This window comes from Sturnira hondurensis, unplaced genomic scaffold, assembly GCF_014824575.4.
Source record: "Sturnira hondurensis isolate 20B ecotype Veracruz unplaced genomic scaffold, ASM1482457v3 Scaffold0022201, whole genome shotgun sequence".
Lineage (NCBI taxonomy): Eukaryota > Metazoa > Chordata > Mammalia > Chiroptera > Phyllostomidae > Sturnira > Sturnira hondurensis.
This window is the reverse complement of record NW_028094832.1, coordinates 8,576,820-8,589,343: the sequence shown is the minus strand read 5'-3', so window position 1 is coordinate 8,589,343 and position 12,524 is coordinate 8,576,820.

Genomic DNA, 12,524 nt, shown 5'->3' with positions numbered 1-12,524 from the left:
TTTGCACGTCTTAGGTGTTGTACAAGGACCTGAAACTGAAAAGTTGAAACCCAGAATGCAGCTAGGAGGGGGCGCTAAGGTTTTCCAAGGACTCGTGTAATGAGTGTGGGTTTTTTTTTTTAAATAGACAAAATGTACTTTTCTTTAGCGGAAAACTAAGGACGGTGTGATAAACAAATTAAAAAGCGGATTTGTGTCCATTTCTTTATCAGTAAACATATCCATTTAGCAAAGCAAATTCAGAATGTCCTGAGTAAAAAATTTAATGGCAAGTACTTTTTAAAAAAAAGCCCAGGCATAAAAGCTGTTTTTTTCCCTACAGTATTTAAATGGTTACAAGAAGTTTTCACAAAGATCTACCTCGTATCCATGTGTGGAGGGAATGATGGGAATCCACCTTAGGAATTTTTTGAAGTTTTTAATACACTGTTGATTCAAGTCGAAGCACGGAATCTAATTTAAGCACTAACGACTAGATCAAATGTATTTAAATAGACATTACATCTTTAACTTATTTTTGCTAGCACCGTATGTTTAAAAAAATGAAGTTAATATTTACAAAGAAACGCAGCCCATTTACCCAACACCGTGGCACCTTTTCCTACGAAAAGACAACCAAAGAAGCCAAACGTTAGACACGCAGCAGCTCTGAAAACTGGGAATCCAAATTTGTGAGAAAGTAATAGCCAAATATATTTACTGTCCATCTACTGTCATAACGGGGGGTGGATTTTTACCATCAATCACCTAAGGGAACCACTTCCCTTCATCTTTAATGTTCTTGCACACGATTTTATCTGGCTTGTTTGGAAGCCCGAACAACAAACTGCAATAAAAATGCCTAGAATATTACTACATATGCATATATGTTGACAGTGCACTGTACCTACAGACGATTTTACATGTACACAACCCTACTCATCACTTCACGGTAAAACAGCTTTAAAAAACAAGTTGTATAAAAACATTCTCTTCAAAGAGTAAGTCTATCAAAGGTATGTTCTTATTTCAGTGTGTAGGTTTTAAAAATTAATATACACAGTATGTACTAGAGGTATTTATTAATTATTAGAAAACAAATTATGCTGTGACATTGTTTTCCATTCCCTTTGCTGTAACTGTGATCACTACTTCAGAGAATGCTCAACGACTACTTTCAAATTACCAAAATATGTGTCTTGGCAAAATTTTTTCTAAGAAAACAATCCCACATTATTCACCTTTACCTCTTAAAAGCTATCCTGATTTTCTCTAATATTGATTTCAAATATGTAATTAAATAACTTAGAAACAGTTTATAGACTTGGTATCTGATTTACAACTTTTTTAAAACACTGAAATTTGAAAGATTTTTGGTTATGCAATGCCGATGGTATGAGCAAACCTGAGTGTCATATAAGTAAGTCTTAACAGAACTTAATGTGTTCTTTTTAACTTTAATTAAATCTAACTTAGAGTTAATATACTTTGGTATCCATTTGTGTTTTCATTTGCGTTTAAACCTATCCAGACCTATCCCTTTATCTTTTTTACCAGTGTCAGCAACCTGTTGTTTCAACCTTAGTCCCCACTGCAATAAAATCTAGTTGTTTTACTGGAAATGTTTCTATATTTCACACCATTTTAAAACGTGCTTTCATTTACAAAAGCTTTCCCAAGCAAACAAAAAAACACAGCCATTTCATAAATATTTAATAACATTTTTATAGTCCTGTTCATTTTTTCACATTCCTACTTTTATTAATGAATATAGGTATGGACCTAGCTATGACAGGGCTTGCAGCGCACGTACAATAGAAAAGCAACATACAATTTTTTTGGCTCTAACACAGTGGCATTTATTTAAATTTCATTTCTGACATAAGGATTCATGAAATAGGGCTGCCACTTTTAATTAATGTTTTCTCTGAAATGCCCAGCTCTGCAATCTCAGAAAATAACTAGCTTACACTGTATAATAGTACGGAAATTGAAAAGTAATCCTTTTTTGAGACATTTGCCATGTGATTCTGAACATATAAAGAATATGTCCAACCAAGCTTACTTGCTGTTGCTGTTAACACAAATGCTACAGCTGCAGACCCACTTCATCGGCTTAGCAAAAAGGGTTAAAACTTGATAAATATTTTTCGAATGTTCCAGGTTCTGCACTGGCTTGATGCCAGACAGTGTGAATGGACAGATCCTCAATTACTTTGAACTTTCCAGTTCTTTGCATTCCTTCCTGCTTAGTAGTGCTTGTACCATTAGGGAAGATAGGAGAAAACAAAAAACAAATGTCAGGTTTCAGAAATCAATTAGTGGCCTGGCAGTGGTGTGTTAACTGAACTGTGCCAAAACAGAGCATTCTGAGGAAAAGAAATAAAAAAGTTGAGTAGTCAAGTTAGGTAGGAGGGTAAGTGTAGAAGCAGTGTGCATACTTAAGTCCTTAGTCACTGGGCAACGCAGATTTAGTCTTAGAATAAACCATAAGTGTCACTATCTTTACGGGAATAAATACGCCTGAATGTGTGGGGGCTGAACAGGCATTCAGGGGTGGGGGAAGGGGAGGTTGAAGGCGGCAGTGGAAAAAAAAGGATAAATAGCTTCTGAATGATGAGATGAGAGAATTACGGAGCCATCGCTAGGGCAATGTTCACAGCAACGGCAAAAAAAAATCTGTGTTCAGCTGTTTGGACAGAATGTCAAAGAGAGCTTAAAATGAAGGAATGGAGAGCATTTTAGATAACATTTTATACACTTTGATTGGAACATATTCATGGAATATCCCATTTCTGTAGTATCAGAATCAAATTACTGAGTGATAGTGGGCCACGGGAAAAAGCACAAGAATAAGAGTAAAATGTTATAAGGAAATTCACTCTTCTCTACAGTGAGATTATTAAAGTGACTTTTAGGATGTGTATTCATTGTCCACCTAGTGTTAGAATTGGTATCAATAGAAATAAAACGTAACTATTGTCCTCTAAAACATTTCACTCTTCTAATCTTTTAATTTTTTTCAGTAATGGCCACCGCCTTAAGTCACACATCCAAGAAAAAGTCATTGAGAAAAGAACATAATAAATACGAGTTTCAATGAGATGAGTCAAAATTCAAAAATTCATTTTGACTCAAAAATTAAGACATGATAAAAGATGTTCTATTCATTCCTTTTGTAATAAAAGAATATGTAATCCAAATAGGATTATTTAATTTTTTAATGTCTTAAGAAAAAAAAACTTTTTTTTTTACTATCTCCCACCCCAGTTCATAAATTAAATGTTATATTTCAGCTTGGATTTATAGTACACATGTTCATGAACTATCTCAAACTCCCCATGTGCATATTCATTCCTAAATGTACTATAATTTATTACCCTATTTTTAAAACTCTAGCAATATCCCACAAAAAGAGAAGAATTTTACCTTTCAAGGGAACTGGAATTGCTTTTTTCCACCTTGTTCGTATGATAAGCAGACAAAAATGACATAAATATGAATGACTTGAACCAAGTTATAGGTCAGACGTACTGCACACCGCAGCTTAAACTGCACAGTATCTGAATGCTGACTCCAAACAGCATAGGAAAGGTTAAGAGAAAAGCCTTGAACTGAAGCAATTACACCAAACAATCCTGTAGAATATGAAGGATTCCACATCACCAGCATCACAATGAGCAGTTTGCTGCTTGGAGGATGACAAAAGCACTGAGGGTACTAGGCTGTGGAGCAGGTGCAGCGAACCCTCACTCGATCAGGCAACACCCTTTGGGAGGTTGATTTGAAAATGAAATGTGTAAAAATAGTGCTAACACCAATGCTGCTTCTTCATGCCTTACTTCTCTCCACTGGATGGTGGTGTAAACTTGTGCAACATTTGAGGAGGACAATTTAACAATAAGTATGAAGAAGGCTAAAATGTAAATAACCTTTAAAGCTATAGATAATTTCCCCTCTAGGAAATATGCAGGGTCTAGCAGAAGCAACCCTGCCTAATGGTTGGGAGGGTGTGTGAATGTCTCACATGAGACGGACAGCCATTTGAACATTTCACCTAAAATGTCATATGGTGTGCTTGAGTGTGGTATCATTATGTTACAGAATTACATGCTTATGATTTTATAATAGAAAGGGGTATTATGTGTGCCAGACTCTGTGTGTATATGTGTATGTATGAATATACACATATACACACAAATATATGTATATGAAATAACCCAGGTGTCCAACAGTAGAAAAGTAGCTAAATAATACTTCTATGCAGTGGCTACTGTTTCACTGCCCCAAATCATATTATTAAAGAATATTTAGTCACATAGGAAACACTCATGGTACGCTAAGAAAAGAAAGTTGTGGTTTTGCCCTGGCAAGGTGGCCCGGTAGGATGGAGCATCGTCCAGTACACCAAAAGGTTTTAGATACTATCCCTGGTGAAGGCAAACACCTCGGCTTCCAACTCCATCCCAGGTTGGGGAGCCTACGGGAGGCAACCAATTGATATTTTCTCTCACATCAATGTTTCTCCTTTCCTCTCACTCTACAGTCAATAAACATATCCTTGGGTGAGGATTATTTTTAAAAGCTTAGGCTTTATAAACACATACAAATAAAGAAAATACAAAATGTACATATTTGGGTGACTATCACTATATAGTTTGATACTGCTTTATAATTTTTGGTATTTTCTCAATTTTCCACAATTACCACTTGCAATCATAATATATTTGTCCCTCAGTATCAGAGGGGAATTGGTTCCAGGAACTTCTGTGGATTCCCAAATCTGAGGATGCTCAAGTCCCTCATGCAGCAAATTCAAGTTTTGCTTTTTAGAACTTTCTTGTGGGGGGGATTCCCCAAATATTTTTGATCCACCGTTTTTGGATGAATATACAGGTGAGATACCCACTGATAAGGAAGGCCAAATGTAAATGTTTTCAATAAAAACCAATAAATGTTATCTGTATACAGTTAAAGTTTCCCTGGAGTTGTAGGTGATGATCCAACAATTTTCCATTTGAAACCAGCAACTATAGCCACACAACTCGCCAATAATACCCTGAGCTGAGTAAATTTGTAAACTTTCTTAGTCAAGCCACTGGATTTTCAGGGTTCACTGCAGAATAAACAAGCTGGAGAGCGATCACAAAGCTTGAAGTTGGAAAGGGGCGATCTGGGGAATGTTTTAAATATACACATAAATAGGCTTTAATTCATTGCCTAAGTAATCGCCAAGACTTCTTTCTACAATGATGTTTTCTTAAAGTTATTTTGGGTATCTCACTTTACTTTGTTGCTTTATTTTCTTCCATTAAATGAATTAGGTTATTTACAGTGTTTTGATAAAATGCCTAGATGCTTAGAGCTAGACAAAGTTTATATGCATCTTCAAAATCTGTTTGCATTGTTTGGTTTTTTAAATTCTAGAATATTTGCAGAGAAGATACAGAATGAAATAATTTCTAATGGGATGTCCATACTATCTTCTACCTAAGAACCTTGTTTCCTGGCACCCAAAATTGTTCAAAACTCCCAAATTTGCTTACTTGGGATTGAAAATAAAGTTGGGGATGGTCTAGGAACTTGAGCTGCTTTCTGAGTTAAGGGCCTCCTCACTATCCCTGACCCCATCATAAGCAACACACACACCAGTCACTACTCTAAATAGTATGTTACTCTGGTGCCTACAAACATTTACCCAACACCTTCACTGTTGCAGATCTTTGATCTTGAAAACACAAAAATGAATGAGATATAGTTTCTGCCCTAAGCATTATTTGATAGGTAACCCACTGGTCATGTATGTTCCATTGCTGCCCTCAGCAAGTAAGTAGCTTGGGGTCCACACTCTCCAGCCTGGAAATTTGTGGGAATCCAGCCAATCTTTCCAACCTGAAATCTCACTGGGCTTCTGGCTTCTTCCCTCAGGAATCTGAAGTTCTAACCATATGGATTGTTTGTCAGTCCCCAAATACCCCTGCTCTCTTGCCTCCACCTATACAGTCTTTCTTTGACCACACATACTGTTTATCACAAGTCCAACTAAAATCCCACCTCCCTCCCAAGGTCACGCCACATCTTCCAGTAGAATTTCCCTCTCTGGTTTCTTCTCCTTCCCATTAGCTTTGGGTTCTCTGGAAAACCCTTCTGACCATCTGCTTTAAGTCCATCTCTCCCAACAAAGCTTGCGTCCCTGCAGAATACCAAGAGTCTTCTTGTCTTTGGGTTCCTCACGGTGTCCCCCAGTACAGTGTTCCACACAAACAGGCAATCGATGTTTGGTGAACTCAATTTTATTCATGATAGACATAAAAGGTAAAATTAAGAGTAAAAGTTTGATAGAATGCCACCTAAAAATGTAGAAGAAATACTAGTTAGAAAAGTTGCCACTTTATAAGCACCATGGAATCAATGGAAATTAAAACGATTGGGTGAAATTCAGCTGGGGAATAGGGTAGTTACATAGCCTCAAAGTGCTTTCCCACAGGCAAGGTGATTATTACAATAGGAAAAATGGTAACTTACTAATGGAAAGATTTGACAGACACTACCTCAGGCAAACTATCGAAATTCACATCATCGTAAACGGGATAAACTGACACTGTGCCCTCCTTCCGGATGTGATGACAGCATTATCACGTATTCCCACCGAAAGCGCCTGCCCGAAATCCAGCCATGAAGAAAGGTCAAACTCAAATTGAGGAAGTTTCTACTAACCCTGGCCTGCACGCTTCAAAAATGTAAATGTCATAAAAGAACCCTGAAAGACAAAGAAAGGCTCAGTAATTGTTTCTTTTTAGAGAAACAAACAATCCTGGCTTGTGCAGACAGGGGTCGGGAGGATTGTCACAGTGAACATTAGTGGGTGATCAGGAAAATTTGAGTGTGGACTGTATATGAGCAAAATATGAGTATGTACTGTAAATAAGATTTTCATACACTCCAAAATTCCACTCTTAGGAATTTATTCCTCAAAAGCACTTAAAGGTGCACAAAGATAGACGGATGCACCAGAATGTTACTGGCAGCATTGTTTGTAATAAACGTTATTGGGATAATTAGCAAAATTTGGGTGTGGACAATGTTACATTTCCAAACTTAGAAATGTAGTTGTGGTCACATAAGAGAATATCCTTGTTTCTAGGATGTATACCCTGAGTCATATTTATGGATCTAGGGTCATAATGTTTGTAATTAAATCTAGAATTAATCAAGGCAAAAAAATGTCTGTATGTCTGTGGAGAGAGATGGAGACAGAACAAGCATGGCCAAATGTTAGTGATTGGTGAATCTGGGTAAAAAGGGTATGGAGAAAACTGTATTAGAACTGGGACAGGGCAACGAGACAGAAGGTTCCTCCATGGTGGAGAAGGAGGGAGCCCCCAGCTGCATGCCATGTTCAGCCCACCACGCCTCCCTCCACCTCAACGTGCAAAACGATCAGTGTGAAAGGGAAGCAGATCTGCCCATTGAGTCCCAGCAATTCTTCTGGACCCCAAGCCTATGGGAGTTCACACACAAGGCTTGAATGTTTGCCTCTGGGGGAACTCCAACTCAAGCACAGAGCTGCCCGAATGAATGAGCTGTGAAACAGGGAAGAAAACGTGTCCAAATAAGTAAGGTTTTTAAGATTCCAAGAAGACTGAGACGGTTCCTTGAGGACATGACCGTGGATGAAGAGGACCCGCACTTGAGGAGTTGATTATTGTCTACCTGGGTATCTCCCCTGTCTATATGATGTATACATATTCATGAACTGTGTTTTTAAAAAGTGTATGGAAACTCTCTGGTTATTGTTGTAAATTTAAGGTTATTTTAAGATAAAAAGGAAAACAGAGTAAAAGTAAAAGTTCGCAAACTATTTGATTTACTTCAGAAGGTGAGATACTGCTTTCCAGGACTGCCTTTCAGAGATTCGTATTGGTAGAAGACATTCAAGTTGAGGAGAACCCATCTCAAACCAACAAAAGCAATTCCAGCTTAGCTAAAATACAGCCTTTTCCTCAACCTTCAGGAACCTATCATCTTTCTGTCATGATGGTCCTTGATGCCCTGGGTACCACCATGACCCCTGCACTTATCAAATGTATTTTTATTATATTCCATGTTGCATTAATTTGATTTCCCAGCTTTGTCTCTGCCATGCAGAGTACTAAATGCAAATGTATGTTTAAATAAAGAGCATACACACACACCATGGGCCTCTTGACTTCAGGGCTTTGAACTAAATCTCAGAAAAAGCACTATTTGGCAATGTCTTTCAAAGGTATTAGGAAAATGTTTTTAAGCATAGAATGATGTGATGTTTTGAGGTTTGTATCAAAATAACCCAGAGCATTGAGTGAAGGTATGAATGTAATCATATTGCCAGTAGTTAATACTGGTTGAAGCTGGGAAATGAGTGCATGAGGGTACATGCTGACTATTTTTGTATCTTTTTGAAATGGTCTACAACTTAAAAAAAAAATGTTTTCGAGGAAAGTCCGGTATACACAGAATTAACAATAAGCACATCTTGAATAATCAATGAAATATCAGTTATATCATACTGTAGTTTACATTAGGTTTTGACTTTCAACTTTGAAAAGCAAACAAACAAACCAAAAAACCGCTGGAAAGCCGTGGCCCCTCTTTAGCACTACATCACAACACCATGCGTTGTGCCTGAGCCGGGGGGCACGCTGAAGGACCGAGCCCAGGGAACACGTTGTACTTCAGAGATGTGTCTTTCACATTTGAAAAACACTAGATTCTTCTTTGAGCCACCGGAACATTTTGAGAAATCAGACTCTTTACACCATTCACAACTTTATTGTTGAGGTTTCCAACTCCAGAAATTATTAGCAGGTGCATCTAATGACAAATGGAAAAGACAAATTACACAAAAAGGTGACTAAAGAAATGCATACGCAAATTGTCCATAGTTTGTAAGTATGGGGGGAGCGGTTGGCCCATGGATCCATCAAATCCGATTTTTATGCATTGTATAAAGAATTTATATAATATAGTCCAGGGGAATGTCTAGCACAACTGAGAGTTTTGTGACTTGATATGACCATAAAGGGAAAAGATAAGTATCATTCAATCACAGTCATAAACCAGATCTTTCAAAATTTTACAAGACAAAGAGAACCCAACTGAAAATTAGGCAATGGAGGTAAATAGTCCATTCGTAAAAGAAGATATACAAGTGGCTGATAAACACATGAAAAGGTTCTCAGCCTCATCACTATCAGGGAAGTGTGTATCAAAACAGCCATGGAATACCATTTTTGCTCAACTGTTGTACAAAAATGGGAAAAATCAGTGAAGCTGTGGGAAAACTGGAAGTCTCATAACATTCGTAAAAATATAACTTTGTATGGACTTTGTAAAATATATATTTGTACAGAGGGCAATTTGAGCAACTATGGAAAGGTAAAATTTTCATACATTTTGAAATCCCACTGTTAGGAATTTATTCCTCAAAATCACTTAAATGTGCACACAGATAGATAGGTAGATACACCAGAAATGTTTATTGCTGCATTATTTGTAATAATGAAAAATTGGGAACCATCTAAATATCCAACAATATGTAATGTAATGATCAAGTAAATAATTAAGTAAATGCTAGCATACTCAGATCGTGAAACACTATCCACCAATTATACGAGAATAAAGTAGCTGTCTAACATAAAATAATCTCCAAAGGCATGACAAGTGAAAAAATGTCACTGATTATTGCATAAATTTCACTAGTGCCATTTATGTAATTAATTTAGATGAAATATACATTGCCTAAAATGGCAAGCCCACAACTGTTAAGAGTTTACCTCCGGGGAGGAAAAAGAGATGGATGGCCGGCGGAAAAGGCGGTTGCTACCTATATCCCAAGAGTAATTAAGATATCAGCATTTCTATTCTTAAGCTGGATGTTTAAGCTGGATCCAGAAAAGGAAGAGGCATTTGAGGTCAAATTTCGAACATTCGTTGGACCCTGCGTGCTCCGAACAATTGCAGAAGATTAGTCTATGTTTTCAAGACTACGGTAAAGCCATGGTTGCTCGGAATGGAATGGGTGTGCCTCAGCCCCTGATAGACCCCAGGTGTTACCTGCACTGAGAAAGAGAAACCAGTCAGGATGGGGTCTTGAGAGACAATCATTTCCTATCCTCAGAGGTGTCAGACAAGGGTTCATTTTATCTCACTATTTCTTTTTTTAAAAAAGATTTTATTTATTTATCTTTAGAGGGAAAGGGAAGGAGAGAGGGAGAGAAATATCAATGTGTAGTTGCCTCTCATGAGTCCCCTGCTGGGAATTGGCCTGCAACCCAGGCATGTGCCCTGACTGGAAATCGAACCGCGATCCTTCAGTTCGCAGGCCCACGCTCAATCCACTGAGCTATGCCAGCCAGGGCTTATCTCACTCTTTCTTTAATCTGTATGCAGAACACGTCATATGAGAAACTGGGCTAGACTCAGAGAAAGGAGGACTGAACATTGGGGGAAGAACTATCAGTAACTTAAGCTAAGCAGATGATGCAATCTTACTGGTGGAAAGTAGGAATGATTTGAAACGGTTTCTCATGAAAGGGAAAGAAGAAAGCATCAAAACAGGAGTGTATTTGAGCATCAAGAAGATAAAAACAGCCCTAACTGGTGTGGCTCAGTTGAACATTGTCTCAGGAAATGAAAGGTCACCAGTTGGATTCCTGCGCAAGATTCAGGCATGGGTTGCAAGTTCATTCCCCAGTCAGCGTGCGTTTGAGAAGCAACCAACTGATGTTTCTCTCTCACATCAATGTTTCTCTCCCTCTCTTTCTTCCTCCCTCCCCTCTCTCTAAAAATAAATGCATAGGCCCTGGCAGGTGTAGCTCAGTGGATTGAGCGCGGGTCTGCAAACCACACGTTCGTGGTTCGATTCCCAGTCAGGGCACATGCCTGGGTTGCAAGCTAGTTCCCAGCAGGGGACGCACGAGAGGCAACCATACAATATTTCTCTCCTTCTCTCCTTCCCTTCCCCTCTAAAGATAAATAAATAAAATCTTAAAATAAATAAATACATACATAACATTTTTAAAAAGTGCAGAAGAGATGCACAATTTTAACATACCCAGTGGAGACAAAAAAATTGTTAAGTACTTTGCTTACCTTGGTTCAGTCATCAGTTCAAACTGAAACACAGCCAAGAAATCAAGAGAAGGCTGAGACTCAGAAGGGCAGCAATAGATGAACCAGGAAAGATCGAGAGCAAAGACATGTCATTTGAGACCAAGGTTAAGGTCATCCACACCCTTGTATTCCCAATTACTATGTACAGATGGGAAAGCTGGACAGCAAAGAAGGCTGACAGGGAAAAAATGGATTCACTTGAAATATGATATCAGAGGAGAGCTCTAAGGATGCTCGGGACCAGCAGAAAAACGAACAAGTGGGTTCTAGAGCTAATTAAGCCAGAAACATTGCTGGAGGTGAAAATTATAAAACTGAAGCTGTTTTACCTTGGGTACATCTTGAGAAGACAGGGTTCTTTGGAAAAGACAATGATGCGGGGGGAAAAATAGAAGGCAGCAGGAAAAGAGGAAAATCAAATATGAGATGGATTGACTGTAATACAGAAGCCATAGGCATGTCTATAGGAGCTGAGCAAGGCTGTTGGGCACTGGACACTATGGAATCACTCATTCATAGTTGCCAGGAGCTGGAGCCAACTCAACGGCAGGTAACACATATTCCTTTTTATTTATTTGCTTGTTTGTTTGTTTGTTTATATTTTTCTCTCTATTTTTGTCTTCTCCTTAGGACAGGTGACAGGTGGAGAGGAGCTTTGTCAAGACAGAGAGGCAGGAATGAGTGCTAGATGTTTCAGCAGGGGCCATCTGATACTCCAGGTTGGAGTGCAAGAAAGAGGGGTAGGGAGGAAGGAGTGAGTCATTTGAGGTGAGACTTACAAGAGGAAGCTTCTAGAGAAACAGCTTAGAGAACAGCTCTCATGTTTTTTGTTACTGTTTTTGGTTGAACAACAGTCTATATTTTTATCTACAATTCTCCCAGCTGAGTGTTTTACTGTTCTTTGAGATTAACGCAGAGGTAAGCCTAAATTTACTTTTGCTCCCCATCAACCAGTCCCTCTTAAATCTCCAAGCTTTTTTTGTTTTTTGCTCAATGCCTCCAACTCCTCCACCCAGCCCCTCAAGCACCCACCCCCACACCAGATAGCTGTCAGCCTGCTCTCCAGCTATGCATCGTCTCTATTTTGCTTGTTAGTACATTTTGTTATTAGATTTCACCTATGAGTGATATCATATGGTACTTGTCCTTCAACATATGTGTACTTAATCATTGGCAATTCCATGCACAAAATAGCCTACTTTCTACTACCAGGGACATGAGCTGGCTATCATGGAATCTATTCCTCTGGAAAGAACCAAAGAATTCATCTATTCTAATAGATTCCTTTCAATTGTACTTTATTGTTATTTTTTTATCCTCACTCAAGGACATACCCATTGATTTTAGAGAGAGGGGAAGGGAGTGAGAGAGAGAGGGAGAGAAACATTGCT